The following is a 21,778-nucleotide window of genomic DNA, read 5'->3' on the forward strand; positions in this document are numbered from 1 at the left end:
GACAACTGTAAAAGCTTGGAAGCCCCCCAAGACCCATTGGGTAAATAACCAGGGTGGATGTTGTTTTGGGGGGAGAAAAGGGAGTATGGTATTATTTATTATTATCATTAATATGGTGTTGCAAAACATTGTCCCTGGTAGAAATGATCATAACAAAATATCAAATCATCAAAATGAACATGAGTCTTGGGTTCAGCTGGCTTACATGTTCTGGAAAGGTCATTAGTTTAAAGTTTCTGCTGCTGGGAACTGAGAAACAATGCCATCTCTCAGGAAACAAATCCTTCTTTTTAATGCTGCCCTGCCCTCCTGATGTTCTTACCACACTTCAGATTGTGTTAAGGGGAAAGAGAAGAGAGCTGATCCCTTCTCCAAAAGACATGGCCATTGCACTGGATAAGGAGAAAAGAGCTGGCTCACAAGGAAGATCATTCTACAGCTTCCCAGTGACAGTCTAAGGATTGTGAAAAGTGAACTCTGGCAATTTAAGCAGTACACCAGAGAGACATCAAAAGCACATGTGCTCTTCCATATCCTCAGCCTACATGAGCTAAAGATCCTAAAAGAGAACTCCAGCAGGCAGGGTTGTATCTACCTAGTAGAGAAGCAGAGTGAAAATTTATTGTGTTCAGCTTGCTCAGCTTTCCCACAGTACTTTGTCTCAACATGCGTCAAGCTAAGAGCACAGATTCTCACTGCTTGATCAGATGCATTCACTCAGATGTTTTTTCCTGCCTACTCTACACTAGGAAGTCAATATAAGATAAGAAGCAGCACAGGAGACCTCCTATGGCGGTACACATTAAATGGAAGAAATGGCAGTCCATTGTGTGCAAACTTACAATCACACTTAGGAGAGATGACAGGAGGTAACATAATTTCCAAGTCATGCCTAAAATTACTAATTCTATCTTTTCAGCTGCTGAGCTTCTGTTTTTAAATTTAACAGCATTTTTTAAATTTAATTTCAGTTTGATGGTATCTATCCCAACCAAAATTACACACAAATATGGACTTTGTAAACCTCTGACCTATATTTCTGATCTGAAACTCCAGGATTACCTTGGTAAGTGACAAATCACTGAAACAAAACAAAAACAAAAAACAAAAAACAAAACAAAACAAAACAAAAAAAAAAAAAAAAAAAAAAAAAAAAAAAAAAAACCACACACCAACCTCATAATCAATATAAAATGATAATGCCACAAATGAGAAATCAAAATAATTTTTGCAAAATGTGTTCTCTGTGGATCTAGATTTAATAAAGGTTTTTATGGACTCAGAACTGATACTACTGTGGCAAGCACAATGCAAAGACGCTTTGCTCTCAAAGACCTGACACCAGCACTGCTATTGTGTAGCACAGCTTTAAACCTGCACTGAAGCAATGTTGTAAATCAGGACTCATTCCACCCAAGTCAATGGAGCTAAATGACCGTAAAACTGGTGTGAGAGAGAAATCAGATTGTTAACCTCTAAGGAGAGCTTGCACTTGTCTCACAACCTGTGTTTGGTTAGGCTGTAATTTATTCATTCAGAGCGTAAAATGAGAGCCTCAAACTAGGAAATAAATATTTGATTGTAGCTGAGCTATGCTTGATACGATTTCATGATACTAAACCTTTAGCATTGACTTCTCGGCCCATATCCAATAATACTGTCTGAATTTGAATGGAGGTGTCTGATTCTAACCTCAAACAACAACTTGCACCATCTTCTGACCACAGTCTAATGATATGAAAACCCAAAAGCAACTACAAGCTTCCTTCTTTGACCTGGGAGAGAAACCTGACAAGGTTTCTCCAGAAATGAGAGAAATCACCTACCTCTCAAATAGTGGTAGTAGATTGATTCTGGTTCTTTTTCTTGGAAAAAACTTTGTGTTTTATGTTACATTACTATTGAAAACAGGAAACTGAGGCCAGGAACCAGAACCTCAGAACATCTACCATCTCCTCTAGTTTTTCAATACAGGCTTTACTTTCTATTTTATTACTCAGGAGATCATTTTTGCTTACATTTTCAATGGGCTGAGGTGCGTAATATTGACTGTTGGCTGCTGGAAGGGATATCTCCTTCAGGAGCACTGAGGCACATTCATTGCACTGTAAGTTCAAAACACAGGTATGAAATTTAGGTCATCTAAACTGACCTGCAGAGGACATAAAATCCTCTGAATTCAGGTAACGTGGCCCTATGAATCCGTGGCCATAAGGATAATTCCTCCTTAAAATGGACCTTTAAACTCCATGAGAATGTGATCCCAATGCTCACTAGCAGTCAGACAGCACACAGCATTTCAAGAGTCCTTTTGCGGGGAAGAATAACAGGGATGTTCAGAGTGAATACCGAGCACACCTCTGACCACTCACCTCCAAAAAGGCAATAGCAGAAGGAGGAGAACTAAAGCAGGGTGCAACAAGGATCATCTGATGTGTAGAAAAGCTTCTCTACATGGAGAGTTTAAGTGGCAGAGGATTCCTTGGCTTGGAAAAAAAGATGATAGATAAGTAGTTGACATAAAATTATTAAAATTCAAGAAAGTATACAGGAAAAAAAATTATTCAGCCTTTCTTAGACCATAAAAATTAGGAAGACTTACTAGGAGGACCAGGACTTGCTAGACTAGGAAGACTAAGGGACACACTGTTTCATTTTATACAGACACTCAGCGTTGTAAAGACCAAAACTGTAAAATATCCCAAAAAAACACAGTCAAATACACTCTAAAAACAAGGACCCATAAAGGGATACTGACCATGGAGTTAAGGATTCCTTCACTCTTCCTTTCTTTGCATGCATTTTGATGATGGGATCATTTCTCTCTGCAGAGATTCCAAAGTTCATTTAATTAGATTATTTTTTAAATTACTTAGTATTCCCCACTGTTCAAGTTAATATATTAAGATAGCAGTTTTACGTACATATTCAATGGAAAAATTGTTAACTACATATTAAGAAACTGGCACATCCAGATCTGGATTTCAAGTTCCTAAATGTCCAGAGGTATCTGGAGCATACTTAATGATTTGTGTTATTAGCTATATCTTATGTAGTAATTTAATACATATCAGAGCATATGTGCAAAAATTGTTCAGCACAGAGCTCCTGATTTCTGATTTCCTGCTACATTGTAATTTTAAGGCAGTTATTCATGCATTTTGGTTTTGGCCCTTGTGTGAGTAGTAGAAAATCATGATAAAAGAGCCATCAAAAATTTGAAGAAAAAATCAAGGAAAATACACTTGGGTTTTCTTTTTATTTTTTTCTTTTCTCTCTCTTTTTTTTTTTTTTAATTTTTTTTTTAATTTTTTTATTTATTTATTTTTTTATTTTTTCTTCAATCAGAGATCCTAAAGAGCAAAAGCAAGACCAGAGTTTTTGCAACTCCAGGCCATAAGCCTCTGTCACTGTACAGAGGGGAGAAATATGTTGGAGAGGGAAGGGAATAAGCCCTGGCCTGGGTCAAGCAGGTGCATTTCAAGGGTTTCACTGGGATTGCACCATGGCTGCCAGGCTACCCTTGCACCAAGTGCCCTTTCCACCCTGTTTCAGTTTCTGTTTTCTCCAGGTGTTAAGGAGCTTTCTATTTTATCACAGGGTAAATCTGGGTATGGCAGATATATAAAAAAAAAAAATAAATAAATGTGAATTTCATTTTCTCTGGGAAATGTAGACAGCATCCACACAGCCAGCACTACCAGTTAGTGTAACATCAGAGAAAGCTCTGGTTGAAATCTGGATTTCACCTCCTGAGTGGCACATACAGATGAAAAAAGTGAAATAATTACTTTGAAAAGGCTCATCCATTTATCTTGCTGGCACAATAACCTCCTTTACTTTATTTTATGGGATCTTAAGCATCTCAATTCCCCTTTTTGATTATGTAAAAAAAAAAAAAAAAAAAAAAAAAAAAAAAAAAAAAAAAAGATGCTACTATGTAAAAAAAAGGCAGCAAACTCTAAAAGCATTCAGAGAGGGAGCAGTAGCTTTAGCCTTCTGTTTGTGCAATTCCAATAGGTGTATTTAAATGTAAATGCTACCCTTTCACCCTTGAGCCACCTATTCTTGCAGCCAGCAGAAAGAGAGCATTCATGGTATAATGTCTTTATGAGGACAGATCTTATACTTAATTTCTCATGTGAATCCAACTCTTTTATAACACATTTTTGTGAGATTAAAAGAACAATATTAGTCTAGTGGCTCAGCAGCCAGATCACTGCTCTGTCACATGGGAGACGTGGGTTCAAAGGGATGGCAGGCAACTGTGCTGGGAAGTGCTTGATGGAAACAGCAGCCACGGAAAGATTCAGTCCTCCACTCTCACAGAATTGTTTAACTTCACATTATCTCCTCCCTCGGGCCAGACAGAGCCTCTCTCGCTCCAGCTCCTTACTGGAAACCATCCAGCTGCTGCTTCCTTACACAGAGCTGTTGGAAGGGTTTGAGACCCCAGCTCTCTGCACCATTTTGGTTAGCCTGCATTTGCACAGTGAGGAGGATTTTCGAGAAGGAGAAGGAACTTTCTGCAGATGCATTTCCAGGCTAAGTCCCTTTGCCTGCCCAGTTTCACTCAGTGCCCATGAGTGTCAGAGTTATCTGTGCTCAGGGCAGAGCCTCACAGAACCTAGGGAGCCCTAAGTGCTTTGTACTAGGAGATTTATTTCTCAAGTGGGGAAAAGCCTCAGTCCATTTTGGCTAAGTTGAAAAAATAAATTATTTAAGTGCAGGCCAAGAAAACTATGTCTTACCTTGTCCCTACTAGATCAAAATAAGGCATAATTATTTTTTCCTAATAATCTTTTTTTTTTTTTTCCTCAGTCTGGAGCATGTTTACATGTGACAGACATCAGACTTTGGCTTCATGACACCTCCATGCAAGAGCAAATACATTTTGGACCATGGCTCTAAGGCAGCTGCAAGACAGCTGTGCTGTGCACCGGTGTATGCCCAGCCCTCCTGATTAGTAGAATTATTATTCTTTTTGTGATACTTCTCAGAGGACACAGTGATAAGGGGTCTTTGTGCAGAGTGACATTCAAAAACTTAACAATATGATATTTTTCTCCTTGGACCTTACAGCCCAAGCACAAGCCATGTTATTTTTTTTCTTTAGCAGCTCTGTGACGCAAGACAGAGAGGTCTGTGTGTGCCGCAAGCACCAGCACCAATGTCAGGCATCCCGCTTACTTCCCTCACTTCCCCTACCCTTGATACACAGCATATGTTTCATTGTGGCACCAAGCATAGGAAAACTGAGGGGAAATAGCCTATTATTTTAGGAGGTGCAGGACCAAGCACCTGGAACAGTGAAATACTTGGAAAGCACTTCTGTAAATGTTTTAGGCTGTAATATATTAAACAATTAAGAGGTGTTGGTATTTCTCTGCTCAAGGGCATTTAAACAGGGAAGTTCCCTTTAAAGGCACCAGAGCAGAATGTGTATGGTCATGCTCTTTAAAACAAAAACTACCTGGTTTTTCCCTCCTCTTTCGGCAAAATGTCTAAATTTCAGCTGATTTGCTCTTTCAGCAGAGGAAATTAAGCCAGATTATTTTAATGCTGCTTTAGATTGTTAATTTCTGGGGGAAAAAACCAACAAACCAAAAGGGAGGGAATAAAAAAAAGTCCAAAGAATAGAATTAGTTACCTTGAAAGCTCCATTCAGATAATTTAGAAAATTGTTTTGCTAATAACCTTAATGCATTCCTTGTATACCCAAGACTGTCAGCACTACAGGTTACTACAGGTTAGTCAGTAAATTGCTGATACCAGCCACAACCACCCCTTAAGAAATCCTGTATCTCTTACGTCTTTGCTTCTGTTTTCCTGACAACAATACACGAGTCGCTACGCAACACCAAATTAGCATGAAAGAATAAGAACTTAATACTGACATTTCTTAGCCAAGAACACAGTCAAAATTAAGTGCAGTTAATGAATGCTTAGTTAATTCTTAGAAAGCTCTTCTCCATCCCCTTTATAGCAGAGTGAAATGCAAGTTCTTTTAGACAGGTACAGAGAGAGAGACATGTTTACACCCACATACATGCCCCATGCATAGGTAGCCTACATACACATATACACATTTAGATAAATTCCAAATAGACTAGCTCTAGGAAGCTTTGTAAGAGAAAGAAGAAAAAAAATTACCTACTGGTCTCTATAACACCAACAAGTCTCTGGAAAAACTTCAGAATTGCCTGTTCAAATATTTTCTAAAACTATGTTAGCAATCCTTTTCACCAAAATATTTTTCTGATCAAAGAAAAAAGAAAAAAAGATTACTTGATAGAACCTAAAAATTGTTAACCGTGGAAAATGCCTGCTTCAAGTTTCTTGTAAGAAAACAAATACAGGAATTGGCAACTTCTGTGCAGTTTTACCTCCGAAGAAATTATGTCAGGCTTTTGCTTTAATCACTTATCTCAGGGCAGCCCATCTGATTAACAAGAAGAAAAAAAAAAAGGTATTAAAACTTAGCGAGTTACTGGAATCTTCTGGAACTGAAAACTATACAGATGGTCTGCAACATATTTGTATAGAGGATGCTCAATTGTTGATGGGTTCCCAACTATTATAGTGGCATGGTAAGGAGGCAGATACTGGGCAGTGAGCACTGAGCAACTGCTGTCACTGAGCCTTCCCCTCTTGGCTGCATCCCCGCTTGCCCAACGAGCAGTTTTGGTCTCCCAGAGCAGAGACAAAGGTTGCTTTGGAGAAGCCGGGAAGCCTAAGAACACCATGTAGATTTAGGACTGGATAGGAGGTATTGTGCGGAGGCCATGCCCATTACTCATCCGCTGGCAACGGGCTCTCTTCCTTTTGTCTGGAAAGACGGTAAACTTTCAATGCCATCTGAAAACAGAAGGCCTTTCACTGAGTGCAAGAACTCTGCCATCTCAATCATGTGAAAATATTGTAAACACTTTCCCAGCCCCCATTCAGCTGTCCAAAAAGCAGAGTTAGAAAACACCAAACAAAACAGGAAGGAAAGAAAAGAGTGTGCATTGCGCACTTCGGTTTAATTTATATTTTTTACTCTGAATAGGAATTTTTTTTGGAATTTTCCTTTTTTTTTCCTTAATGTTAGTGAACAGGGTTAAGTAGCTATTATGGAGAAAAGGCAGTTAAAAGCCTATTCTATGTTTTATTTAGAGGAGAATAAAAAGGGTCCAGTGCCCAGCAGTTTCTTTCCAGCAGAGCAGCTCTCATATTTCCTTACAGCCCCTGCAAGAATAGATTTCAAATGTGCTACAGGACTTGAATTTCTCTTTCAGTACTTAGGTTGACCCACAAACATTTAAATATCACAAGTGTTGTATTACTGATATATCACAACATGTACAGAGTGGGAAGGAGTTCACATTCACAAAGAAGAATATGTTCAGAAAATACCTACATGTGTGTAAATATGTATATATGTTTACATGTATATCAAACATACAACATATGCAAAAGTATATGTGTTATTTGCACAAAATTCTTAAACTACTGGTTTGCCTGATGACACCTCTCATGTACATTGTGTTCTTGCACTATACCCTTAACTCTGCCCAGTTGTTTTCACAGATTTTTTCAGCACATCAGCCAGTTATGTGAAAGCAATGTAGTTCCTTGCTCAAAAAATGTTGCGTTCATTCCACTGAAGCCAGGGACCACTTGAAATTTCACAGTAACTTTGAACCATGGTAACACATTAGCACCACAATTCTTCACTATTTGAAGTATGAGGTTTTCATTTAGATTGGTCAACTTAACACCAGAGAGGGGCAAAGAAAAGCAGCTCTGCTGGCAGGAAATACACGTTGTTCCTTTTTGTTCAGTTTGGTCCTGAGTCAATTCTGAACAGAACATAGGTAGGTAAACCTGGATGTATTCCTGATCCCTCAAATGCTCTGCTCCTAGCCTAGGAAAGGGTCAGCTGTCATCTGTGGCTTCTAAAGGAATATATTACTCCTATCTTATTTCTTATGAGTATTCAACAAATAGTGCACACTGGTGTAAGTGGGTCCACTCACAAGACAGTGAGAACTGACAGATGTAGGAGCACTTCATGTACAGGGGAGGTTTTTTTTTACCTGATTTTCCTTCACTCTCTGCTAATGCAGATAGTTTGCATAAGGAAGAAAAAATACTTTCTTGCTTAAATAGACTGATATGACATGTCTTCCATACACAACATGGGAACACAGGCTCATAGGTTAGAGAGTTAGGAAAAGTAGTTGCCAATAACTGAACCAGGGGTTGATAAACTGCCCAACATTATAAATTCTCAAATGCATTCCTTGGGACTGCCTTGCACATGCTATCTCAATACTCCCCTCCTCCCCTCTGCATTTTATAAAAAGAAGCTGCAATAAATTAGAATTTTATGAGACTCCAAATAAAAACCTTCACTAAAAATGAAAACAAGACATGGATGTAGAAGCATATGGAAGGTTTATGAGAGCAGAGGAAAAAAAAATTATCCCAAGGCAATAAAAACCTGTCTGACTCTTTCTTGGTCTTCACAAACCAAGAATTACTAGAGACAGATGAAGAAGTTTTGAACAATGCAGTACTGGTACATCTTCCAGCAAACAGACATTCTAGTTTTTATTTATTCTTCTGATGCAAGGCAGCCTGGTAAGAACTACTCTAAGGCACATTTACTGAATTTCTTTATAAAATACTTCAAAGTTATATATGGAAATGAGATACCTTTCTGCTTTGATCCTTGGTATAAGGCAAATCAAGAAGAAGTGGCTTCCTGGCCTTTCATACAGTTTTCTTGGGAACTCAACACTGCACCCTCTGAATTCTTGCACTAGCATTTTAAGTATTTTACTGAATAAAGGCAGTTTTGTTTCATTTATATTTTCATCTTTGTTCCAAACCTCAGAATGGTTAATTCTGGCCACTGTATACACAGTTTTACTCCTAGTTCTTTTTTTTCCCACTACTTCTCCCATCCTCACTATTCCCTGCTTGCAGAATGGTGTGGGTTTGGGATTTTGTTTAGCTAAATGATAGAGTGGCTATTAAGAATTGTTTTGCTTTATTTTTAAATACAATACTCTACATTCCAGACATTTCTACCAAACACAGAGGTTTGAAAACGAAGAATTGTGCAAGCGATGAAATTTGGGTCTGGTTCTAAACTGACAAAAAATACTCTAAGAATTTTTAGATATTTCCTCTATAAAATGATTGAAACCTAAGGGCTAAGTTACAGGAATATGGGTTAGCATCTTATATTAGAGATGAAAATCCTGCAGTACATTTTGTTCCTTGAAAGTAAATGCAGGTTGTGCTCAGCGTCCAAATAAAGCCTCTGAACTTCTAATTTTCATTTATACAGGATACAAATTATATTGACTCATAACAAACAATATTATATTGGCTTAGAAGTATCCTGATTTTACACTCCTGCTAAACTGATCAGTTGAGAAAGGGTTAATTCAAAGTGTGTTCAAGTGTGTGCAATGGATGGCAAGGATTGCTCATCATATCACATCCATCAGCTGCCAAAGGCAAATAAATTCTGGAAAGAAGGTGAGAAAACAAAGTTGAGGACATCCCATATCAGAGTGGGAGAAGTGTTTTTACAAAATAGACAAGATCATGGTCTGGAGAGCTGGTGCTTCTACAGAGAAACTCTAGAAGCAGCCCAGGGCTCTGTGCTCATAAAATTCACTCCATCTTTGAAACAAGAATGTACCTAAACATCATAGAAACAAATATCTGAGGGTACCTGGGGTTTTGCACCTTCCTTTGAATACAATCTTACTGAAACTCAGGAATCCTCTCCTCAGTGCTATGACTTAAGCAAACACCACTGAAATGTCATTCTCTCAAAAGAAAACCAAACAATATTGTGACACACAAATCATTAAGAGCCTTTGTTTGCGTGGTGCCTTACAAAAGTTGAGAAGAACTAAGATTCTTGTGTCATCTTCTACATCAGAGTGATGAGATATTCAGAACTTCAATAGGATTGTGCTGACTTCTATTTTGATTGATTTTTTTTTTTTGCTATTTCAGCCCAGTCCCTGGTTTCCTGAGTGCAATCCCACTAACTCATTCAAGACCTTTTCCTCTGATATCCGCAGAGATGGCGGAATATCACAATTTTCAGATCTTGAACAAGATATTCATAATTATTCAAAGATAGGCCTATAAATTCAGATACTGAATAAAAACAAACTATAAAACTTTTTTTTTATCCCACAGAGGATGAACTTATTCAATCCTACAAGAATTGAATTTAGACATTTGAGAGTAATAAACAAAAGTTGGTATTTTCTTCATTTATTACAATAGCTGTAACAAATTCTGACCTTTTTTTTTGTTTTTTTGAGACCATTCCTCATAATTATCCTTTCATTCTGATTATTTTGTCACACAAAATACTCATACCTAAACACTGCAAAAATTAAGAGCACTGCAGGGAAAATCAAGCAGTCCTGGGGGCTGTTAAGCTCTTGTGGATGCCAATCCCAAGCAAAGGCAGGACCTGTTTGAAGCATGGTGCCCAGCTAGAGCTCACAGCTTTCATTAGTGGTGGTCAGGAGTCCCTCCCTGAGGCACACAGCTCTGGGCAGGGCACAAGGGACCAGCACCCCACTCATCTCTGAGTCTCCCAGAAGGAGTGTGGCTCAAGTTCATCATTGTGGATCAATCCCACAGTTTCCCAAGGCAAGCCTGGGCTCTATTCCCTCCACGCAGTTCACATTGCCCACTGCCCCAGACATCTCTATTTCCCCTGCTCTATACAAGAGCTGTAAGACAAGTCTAAACACAGCTGTCAAGTTCTAAAATCAGCATCAAAGCTCAGTAAAAGCAAGAGGGAAAAACAATATGCTTTGTCAAACAATAGTGCCTCAGATCTCAAAGGGTTATACAAGGAAAGTAATACCCCCTTTGAGTTCTGTATGTGGCAAGCATTACCTAACATCCTCAGTCAGAACCCCACGGTTTATGAGGTGATGAGAAAAGAATACAGCTCCCTCTTGTCAGTAGGACATCTCCACTGCCCTGCAGGAAATTTTCTTGCTGTATTTCAGACATATTGAATCTTCTAGGTATTAGAAAAGCAAAACATGCACTGTGCACTCTGGAGCCATCACCTTTCTTCAGTTCATAGGTTTGGCAAGGTCATACCAAACACTCTTTTACATCATAAGTCACTCTTTTACATCATAAGTCTTACCTTAAGGCTGTTTTACCCCTCCCCAGGAGCTCAAAAGGATTAAAACAGGTTTAACAAACCAGAAATAGAAATATTTATGTTTGGAAACATTGGGATTTCTAAACATTTTTCATTTCTTTTCTTTCCCACTGATACAGACTCCCATGTGAAGTGGCTTAAAAGTTACTTCTCAGGGGAAAAAAAAAAGTTTGTCTGCTAAATCACCCCACAGACATAATTACAGCTTTCTGTTGCACTACAGGTATTACAACTACCACTGTGTATGTCTATATTTAAGATATATTTATGTATTTGTGTGTTACATATTCATTTCATCCTTTACAAATCAGCTTTCTTTTTTTTTTAGACATTCATTTTTATGCTTAGTATGAATCCTTATGACAGTCTAACATGATCATCTGTTTAATGTAAGGTACTGAATTCACCAGTTTGTTGACACTCTGATCTCAGTATATTCATTTAAACTCCAGTAAAGATGCAGCAACTCACCTGAACAGATTTTATTGGAAAAATCCATTTCTCCTCTCAGCTGAGCAGGGAGAGAAGCTTAGACCTGACATCAGAGAAACTCAGTGCCTGCTTTAAGGAACCTGAGGTGAGACTGGTCCTCTCCACAGCCTCCCCAACGCTTTCTGGGAAGGATCCTGAGGCACTGTGTTGGCCCAGAGGCAACAGGTTCAAGAAGAAAAAAGAAGTATATTGAATGGCATGAGAGTTTTTTAAACACCCAAATGAACAGGTGAGTTGCACAACTTTTGGCCCTAAAGGGCCTCTAAGTGGACAAATCAACTTCAACATCTGCCTCTGCAGCAGGATGGATGCAGGCACCAGAGGAGTGAGAAACATTTTAGGGTCCAGGCAGGAAAATGTTTGGATTTTAGCTGGTCTTCAAATAAACAAAAGTGGAGGAATGAGGGGAAAGGGATGACTTTTCTCTTGGTACAAAATAGCTACTGTATGGTGTCACATTTAAAAATCTACCCTAAATGAGCATCCCAGGTGATCAGCCAAATAAATACGTGATTTGTGCATTCCAGAAATATATACACTTTCACCAAAATTATTCTTTCCATTCATTACATTTCCATTTCCAGTTTCTTCACCAGAGAGGGCTTGTGAAACTATGGGCTCCCTGGGACTATTTCCCCACCTATGACATCATATCACAAAGCACCTTATCTCTGCAAAACGCCTGTAGGTCTGCAGAGGGAAAAAGAAAACACACACACCACCCTTGCCTCCAGTGCTTGGGCAGGCTTCTAGCTCTCAGCCTGACTTTTGCTGTTATGCCCAGTTTGAGCCCAAGGAAATTCCAGTGTACTCCTCTTCCTGAGGCTCCAATTTATTTAAACAGGTGGGGACCAGGATCTCTATGCTTCCCAAAGTGCTGCTGCAGCTGAACCAGCAGTTACAAGTATCAATTAAGAATGTGCAATGGGGCAAGAGAAACACAGCAGCCCTTTCTAGAGCTTAAGTGCTGGCAAAGTGAAAAACATTGCTTAGATACTCTATAACTTTCTTAACTTGGAAAACCATTAGCTGGCATTGTTGCATAAACTCAACAACAATCTTTTCTTTAAGGCTGTCCCACCATTCTATTATCTGTCATTAATTTTCCATATGTTCCCCTCACCACTGCTCTTAGGCTGGGTTCAGTTTACAGGGCTGGATCAGATTTCTTTACAAGCCAGGACATTTGCTGGCTTGCTTACTAGCTTGAGGCCAGTTATGTTTGAGTGAGGCCCAAGCAAAACAAGTGAGATTTGGTGACGTTCCAGTGAGTAGGCACCAAATCTACAGGATCCAAGGTTGTTGTTTTTTGAAAGTTTTAAATTTTTAAAGGAAAAGCTTTTCCATTATTTCAGATTTTTTTTTTTAATTTTTGGTTTTTAGGGTTTTTTTAACAGCTTCTGGCTGGTACTTGCTCAAATGTTGCAGCATCCCTCATCTTATAATAAAGCAGAACTTTATGTTCTGTTTTCTTTGCACTAGCCATAAGGCAAAAGTTTCTCAGTTATCTATACTTTGAATCACTGACAGGCAAATTCATCAGTATATTTGGAAAAGCGTAGCTGATGAGAAGAAGATGAATAAACCATTTTGTTTCTAGTCCTTCTACAGGATAATGAAGTCTACTGTTTGCAACTCTTGCTTTCAAAAACAGTCAGAGTTCATGTGAAACCCTCTAATTCAAATCTGATTTCTAGAAACATTCCTTACGCTGTCACAAAGTCAATAAAAAATAATTAAAAGTGAGTCATCCTTCCATCTAAGCCTTAAAAATAAATTTAAATGTACCTGTATAATCATTGATACATTAACTATATCCTGGATTATTTCATTCCTTTATACTCTCTTCTTCTAGATTTATTATTCTCAGCACATCGGAAATGTATTTTAAATGCTTTGGGACAAGGACTGTTGTAAACTGCCAAGAATACTTGGGGGCCCTATGGAAATGCTGAAGTAGAATTACAAGAGTAATTTGACACTGAAGGACCTCCAGACCTTCAAAAAACCCAGCTTTCTATTCCTCACTGCATAGGCACAGAAACTTACAGTAGCAGAACCAGAGAACAGTGCAAATGTGAGACAAAATGAAAATGCCAGTATTATATACTGTGTTTCAGGTTGAATCAAACACAGGGTATTGTGCTAGTAAGCAGCAGTTTTAAAGTATCCTGAACGCAAAGGGATTCTTTCAAAAATATATGTCTTGTCTGTCCCTAGCTGGTAAAAAGACATTCCCCATGAGTTTGCTCCATAAATTCCAGCATGGTGCTATAGATGTAGTAACAGATGTCATATGAATGCTGCACATAAATGCCACAATGTCCCTATTGTTATTTTTAGCAGCACTTATCAAGGTAAGCAAGCACAGATCCTGTAAAGCTAAGCATTTACATAAATACAGATAAATATTTTGTTCTGGACACAAGAAATATTTAGGCCCTACATCACTGAAAACCTTAGCTCCTGACTTCCAGGAGTGTGCTTGCATGCTGGGATCCAGAGGTTTGGGAAGCAGAGAACAGAGATGTTCCAAACAGAAAACTGAGCAGGAGCTGCTCAAGTGAGCTATTAGGAAATGCAGAAGGTATTAGAATTAGCTTAAGCCTCTCTGGAATTTGGTCACCTATCTCAGTGTAGGGATTACCATCCTCCTCCACTGCTATCCAAACCTCCTCCAACAAAACAGTAAAGAAGTGGGTGCTGTTGCTGCCAGACTTGCTTTCAGCAATCAAGTTACCACCAGAGCACTCTGTCAGACTGCAGGAGAGCTGGGCTCACCTCCCTCCAGGCATCTGAATCTGTATTTTCCCCACCTGTGCTGAAAACCATCAGGCTATAGGTTATCCTGCTCTAGAGTTCCTCCTTTTCCTTCTCTTTTGGCATGCCTAGGAAATTAACCCAAGAAAAACTGAACATCATATCAAACCTTTTTTTTCCTCCTTCACATTTAATATTCTTAGAGGGACATTTCATTAACTATCTGAGGTTATTTACAAAATAACAGCAAATACTTCATTAAATACTAATATCCTAAATTGCATGTGTTTCTCCACAAAGCAAATTAGGGTTTGATAAAGGAAAGATTAAATAAATAATCCAACATAGAGATGACAGAGGAACTACCATAGTCAGCCCTCTCAGGGACTCAAAGTGTTCTGCACAGCCCAGTAGCTTGTCGCACCACACCCCTTTTTTTTATGTCTGCTTTGAATGATTTTTACATGTATACATATAAATGTATACACACGTGCTACATGGGGAAGAAGGAAAGGAGACTGGAAGAAAAGAGCCTCGGTGATGAAATGAAACAGATCACATAGGAAAAGGCAAGTTTGAAAATTATTGGCAAAAGTGCAGGGGTTTTTTTTTGTTATTATGCCATGTAATAGATAGGAAAGAGAGAATAAAAGAAGAGTCCACATACTGATTTCACTGAAATCCCTGCAGAGATCAGAACTGCTGTGGAACCACCAAAAAACACCATCAACCACATGTGCAGCTGAATGAGAAAAGAGAAAATTAGAGGAGATAGCTGGGAAAAAACAGTCACAGAAGCCAAGAAAGAGCAAGAACTCTAGGAGCTGGTAGGGTGAACAGAGAGAGCAAGTGATAGGTAAAGAAAGATGAGGTTGCAGAATAGACCTGTAACTGGATCAGGAAAATCCCAGTGGGGGATTAACTATGCACTAGGGGTTTCTGTGCTTAGGTACAAAAAGCTTTACAAGCCAGATTTTTGGCAAAACATCATGAGTCCCACACTGGAATAATTAAAATAAAAGCTGTTCACTGAAGTTATTTTTGGTGGGCATGTTTGGATCAGAGAGTGGAGTTGTTGAGCACAGTATAATACATGCCAAAAGCCCTATTATGTGCCTGCCACTGAACCCTGCCATACTTGGAAATGTGTTCAAAAACTGTGGTAGAGAGTCCTTACTGGCTTCACACTTGAAGGACAAACCAGTGCTCCACATTTAGTTGGAGGTCGCAGCACGGGGCCCGGGACGGTTCTGGTGGAGGTGAGGGCCCTCTCGGGGTTGAGTCTGAGCAGGGAGATATTTGCTCTGCAGCAGACCTTGGAGAGGGCAAGGGAGTAGTCCTAAATAGCCTAAATGGGCTATTCTTACTCAAAATTCACATATATATAAATATTCTAGAGTGACAGGGGCATAGAAATCAACAAAAGGTTATACATACACCATATTTTTATACCATGTGGTGACCCTCCTGGGTGATGAAATGGGGTGCTCATGCCAAACATCCCTTCACAAGCTGAAACATGCTGGCAAACCAGATGGTAAAGCATTAAGACTCATTAGAAAAATATCATTCCATTCAGGTATAACATTTTTGTTTTCTTGCAGTGGAGTTCCTCAAAGGACCCCGCATTGAAGCTTGGTGCTCTTCTGAGTGTTCCTTCACCACAGGCTTTTTTCCTTGAAAAACCACATAGTACTAAAGTTCCTGTAACTGGAGACCAACAGGATACAAAACAATTCCTGAGAAAACAGCTGTGAACCAGAAATTTCAGAGGAGTTAACAGAAGGCACCTTTGGATTAAGGATGTACCTGGCCCAGAACCCAACCGCTGCTTGTACAGAAAAGACTTTTAAGCAAATTCAAACTTCTTTAAACCCAAATACCCAATATAGGGATTGAAGTGGTTAAAGCAACCTGAAACATTGCAACAACTGCCATTATCAATCTACCAGGACTGATAATGGCAGCACAACCTCCTGAGAACACAAAAACAGGCACATACCAAGTTTCCTAGAGGAACCATACCCACAGTACAGTACTGCTTCTCCCCTACAGTTGACCCATGCCAGCAACTTTTTCCTCAAGAAGTCTCCTTCCTTCAGCACCTGGCCCCTGATGACTCACTAGAGCAAACTGCCTTCCTTTTCTGTGAAGGTTTTTCTCCCTCAACACTGAACAATGCAGGTTGATGCTACTTGTTTTATGCAAATACAGCTTCCAGACAATAACTTTCCAAATCAGTTTTTTCCTGAAAGAGAAAAAGAACAAATTTGAGAAGGTTCTTAAAAAAGAAAGAGTTACATATATTTATCTGTTCAGTGGAGGAGTGGGGCATGGTAGTTGTTACAATTTACCAAATTCTTATTTAAGCCACTTAGAGTCTCCTAGCATTTAACTCAGCCATGAATGTGTTAACTAGCCTGTGTGAGGCCTGAGTTCTTGTGAACTGTTGTATTTCTGTCATCTGAAAGCTAAACACTGCATTAAGAAAGTTCAAATGGTGGTTTCATCCTCAAAATGACAGCAGAAAGAAAAATATTTGCACTTTTCACCCTCTAAGGAGAGGATTGGAAGGGAGAAGTTCTCTCAAGACGCTCCCTTATTCTCTTGACAGCAAGAGCTGTGCTGCTGAGACTGCCTCCAGTCACATGTTACTAATACACCAGCTTCTCCTGTCTGGAGCCTACACTGCAAATATTGTTTTTCCCAGAAATCGCAATGTTCATTGGCTTTATTTTCTGAACACCAGACTCCCTCTGCTCCACACCCCAGAAAAATCTCAGGTTACTGCTGTGCAAAGCTCAGAAGCTATACAGCAAATTGTCAAAGCTGGGATTTGTCTAGAGTTTGCAAACCAGAGCCAAAGTCTTCCTCCAGCTGCACCATATAGCTCTGATACGCCCTCCGTTGTCATGGAGGTTATTTTGTAGATCAGAAAAAACAATCATCTCAATAAGCTCCACTGATCTTTTTTTCTGTCCAGCAACTGAATCTGAGACTTCTGGGGCCAATTACGTCTTCCTAAAAATGCAGTCTGGATTCAGAAAAACTGTTTTCTCTGACACTGCTTCTCACTATTTTTAAAAAGTAGAAAAACATCTATACAAATAAACTCATTGCTCTCTTTCAAACCTTACCTTGAAATACTCATTTTCTGAAACACCCACTTGAAACTTAACTGCTGGCTTAAGCTGTGCTGATCCATAGTGCTCTGTCAGTATTCCTGCCTCTTGTCTGTGTTCATCTCCTGACCCCTTTTGCATGTTCAGACTGGGAATTCTTTAGCACAGAGATTGCTTTTACCTTTTTTCTCAGTTTGGACAGGAACTAGCACCATCAACCTAAGTGCTAAGCTGATATAAAAGATCAACAAGGTAGACAGTTTTCCTTTGTTTATGAGTGGCTGGTCTCTTCATGGCATGTTGATGTTCATTCTGCACAGATAGGAAGAATATTATTTGTACCATAGGCATTAAACATTAATCTGAATTTTAATCTCCAATGTTCAAAATTAGAAATTACTGTGAATACTTTGACCTCTTTCTAAAATTTGAGACACCTTAAGAACAATATTCTTTAAATGCTTTTGACATTGCTGTCAAAAGTGGTGCAGACCACTTCCAAACAGATCTTTTCATTTTTTTTCTTTTCAGCTCCCCCTGTCTGGAAAGAAGTATTGATTTTGAAGGATTCAGGGGCCCCAGCCTCTGGGTCAGATTCTGTTCTCTTCGGCAGGTCTGTAAACCCATAGCAAGTCCACTGATCGAAGCTGGGCTCCAGGAGGAGAGAACAACATTTAACACTTCTGCTGGTCCCATGCTTTGCTATATTCTCACTTTTCTCCACAACTTCTTCAAAACACGGCCTCAGAGTACCTGGCAGTGTCTGCTGTCCTGAGCACTGTGAACAGCAGGTACTTCCATCAGCTCCCTCACATTTCCAAGGAGCTGCCAGCAGGAATGGCACAGCACCTCCAACACTGGGCCTGCCTGATTTGGCAAAGTTGCTAGATATAGACTGCCTGCTGCCTTACTTATTTTCGTGGTGCGGGAATATGAGTTACTGTGGTAAAACCTTACACTGAGTGGGAGACTCCCAAGCTGGGTCTTAATAGGTTTTCATTTCTTGCTAGCATGGCCTGGGTGCAGTTTGCACAGACTGGCTGATGGGCTCCTATATAGAAACCAGCCAGCCAGTTTGCACAAGTCTCTCTTTCTAAAATATGTGTAATTTATTTGAGCTGATAGAGAGGATAAGAATCAACTGTTTCCCAGTTAATAAAAAACATACAATGAGAACTCTGCCAGCATATCTTGTTTACCCAAAAATGTTTGGCATTAAATGTGAAATCGGAAATGAACTCATTATCTGATTATTTTCATTTTGAAGAATTAACTGCTTTGGGGGAAAGGCTTGTCTTAAACAGTCCCCTTGTATGGATGACTAATTGCAAATACATATCTCTGAAGAACACAGCAAATGCTCGTGACTCCCAGGGCAGGACACTGCACTATCAATTTGGCCAAGAACATTAGGAGTATCCTATCACATGGCTTATTTCAAAACAGAAGGAAATACATTTAAGCTAGCAGCATCATGCCCAAGCAGGTGAGAAGAGTTTCAAAAGAGGCCATGCTCTGGAATCCTTATCCAGGAAATGCAGATAAGAAGTGCTTAACAATTACTTGTAGTGCATTTGCCCTTTCCCTGCCAAAAATAAAATTATGTAGCAATATGGATAATTATAACTTCTGAGAAATAAAATTATGTTGAAAACAAGCACTCTCAGTAATACAAATGAACATATCCTAGTAAAAATTGAGAAAATGATATCAAATACCCATTCAAGGCTAACAATATTTTGGGAAAACTTCTCATTCTAGGACAAAACCCAGGTCACTATGGATTAAGAGAGAACTGAGTTCAAGGCAGTGCATTGGGCTACACCCCCTTGCTTGTCTCCTGCTGTTTCTTTGATTCATTCTCATTTGTTTGATCTCAGCATTCAGTGTTTTCTGGTTAGCCCTCTCTGTAGCTGGTTCAACAGCTGCTGGTCCTTCTAGGGTTGCTGAGTGCCTCCTCTGTGCTCAAAATCTGTACTTTCTTTTCTTACGAAGACTGGAGTGGATTTTAGAAGGGGTACTGTGGAGCCCTCCACTGTGTGTCAGCACAGTGCAAGTTAAACAAGCATGTGTTCCCCATTGAACATTTGGCTCTTCTTTCCTTATTCCAACTGAAATATTCCCATCCTCACATGCCCTGTGAAATCTTTCTGCAGTAACACCATGTGAACATCTTAAACTTCCCATTCTTCTTAGCTACATCTGGGTGGGGTTTGGTTTTTTCTTTTTTTCCCTTTTTCCTGCTAGTCCAACAATCCAGAGGCAAAAACTAGAGGAAAGCAGCAAAAGTCCCAAGACGATTCTGGGCTGCCCAGCAATCCAACACATTCCTTCACAGGCTTCAAGCAGCCCATGGACTGTGTGTAGTGCTGGCAGGGACAGCCCTGGTGCCTTCCCTCCAACTCAGGCAGTACAGAAAGCAGGTATCCAACAATCAGTCAGTGGAATCACTGTCACTACAGACTTGGTTCCTATTATTCAGGTCAGATCTCTTTCCAGAACAGATCCAGTTAGGAATGAGAAGTTATCCTGTCTGGGCCACCAAAATGGTACAAGTCCCATTTGTGATCCTTTCTTAGTCTATATTCTTCATTAGTTGAAGTGGAAAGGGAAAAAACAACTCTCCAGAGCACACCCCTAACTTCTTAGGGAATTTTAAAGGACAGATCCCACCAGCTGCAATACTGACACTCTGTGATCAAATGACACAGGAAAATGCACAAATATAGGTAGAATTCTAGAGGAGAAATAATGTATTGTTTTACATATGGAATATAAAACAACATTATGGAAAAAAATTAACATTACATTCCCACCAGCAAAGACACCCATTCACAGCCTAATGCTGCTATGAGGATTTTCATGTGCTCTTGTTCCCTTTTCACACAGCAGTGTGCACTCCAGTGCCTGCCTCCTTCTCTCCAGCTGGTCTAAGGCAAAGGGTCACCAGTACTGTTATCTTTCAGTTCCTGGAGGCTCCCTGCTCTGGCAAAATGCCCACTTCCTGAGCAACTCTGTCTTGCCCCAGAAGCTGAAGAAATATTCCCTAGCTGAACTGTTAAACTTTCATTTCCTATCTGATGTTGTATCAGCATGAGCAGCACTTTAAAGTCTATTTTGGTGTTTGATTTTTTTTTTCTTTAAATCTCTGAAAGATCCTACTTCGGATTGAACACTAGAAATTATCATTAACTTGATGAGTTCATTGCTATAGCAAATGCAAGCTTTTTAAAACAAGGAACTTGAAATTTTCTCTCCATTATACTGTAGAAGGTAATCAACAGGGAAGTGTAAACAGTTAGCAAATGTGAACACAGCAGAAAAGGCTGTTTGACTCTCTTTTATTCCAAATGAAATGGAAAAGAGGAGAAGTAATAACTATCTTAAAGGAATTTGTCACGTGTTGTTTGCACTTATCTTTCACATCTTGTTCTTTCACAGCCTATTAGATACTGGAAGAGAAGCTGCCTTCTTCAACTTCCTGCAGTAATTCAGACCAAACCATGTCACCCACAGCTGTATTTTTATCTTCTTGAATACTGAACTTTTCACTGGTTTGGATGTTTGGGAGGTTTCTTAATCGTTCTCAGTATGACTTCTAAAACAATTTCTAAAAAGCTGAAAGTCATATCTGCTCCCCACATTACCAGAAAACTTACAATGGTACTGGTTTCCTTTATTCTTGATGTTGCTGTTACTGACACCTTTCATCACCTCTAATAGTCTAAGGACTTATCTTATTAAAGAAATGCAATCAGAATATAATGAGAATCATCTCATCTCGATGACCACTGGTGGCTAAATAAAGCAGCCTGTTGGTCAATATTCACGCACAGAGAAGAGCAAATGTACCCTAAAATTTTTCTGGACACAATGCCACCTGGAGTGTTTTCCTAGACTTTAAGAATTTTAAATTGCTTTTCTCAAATTAATTTACTTTAATCCAATTTTGTATTGAGACTGCTACAGTGAGGTAGTCCTGCTCCGTGCACCCATGGAGAACTGCATGGAGACCCAGGGTGGCTTTGGTCAGCATTGATCAGAGGCTCCTGGTAACTTCAATCCTCAGCAAACCAGCTGATTTATTTCTAACACACCATGCCTGTGTCACGTAGGCACATGCAGCGTGAGACCATTTCCTTCCCCTGCCTGAGCCTGGAGCTGAATGGGTGGGGATGTAAACAGCAGGTGG

At 39.5% G+C, this 21,778-nt stretch overlaps 1 long non-coding RNA gene across 1 annotated transcript in view; it reads right to left on the bottom strand.

Moving 5' to 3' along the window:
* Positions 1–21,778, bottom strand: part of LOC310907979 — a 102,321-nt gene that overhangs the window by 2,219 nt on the left and 78,324 nt on the right. The window contains exons 2-3 of the long non-coding RNA XR_014589753.1: positions 2,759–2,825; positions 2,019–2,105 (exon numbers count right to left, since the gene is read on the bottom strand). This is a non-coding gene — a long non-coding RNA (uncharacterized lncRNA). The remainder of the gene's footprint in view (positions 1–2,018; positions 2,106–2,758; positions 2,826–21,778) is intronic.

Source organism: Zosterops lateralis (assembly GCF_965231275.1).
Source record: "Zosterops lateralis genome assembly, chromosome: 3".
In the NCBI taxonomy this organism is placed as follows: domain Eukaryota; kingdom Metazoa; phylum Chordata; class Aves; order Passeriformes; family Zosteropidae; genus Zosterops; species Zosterops lateralis.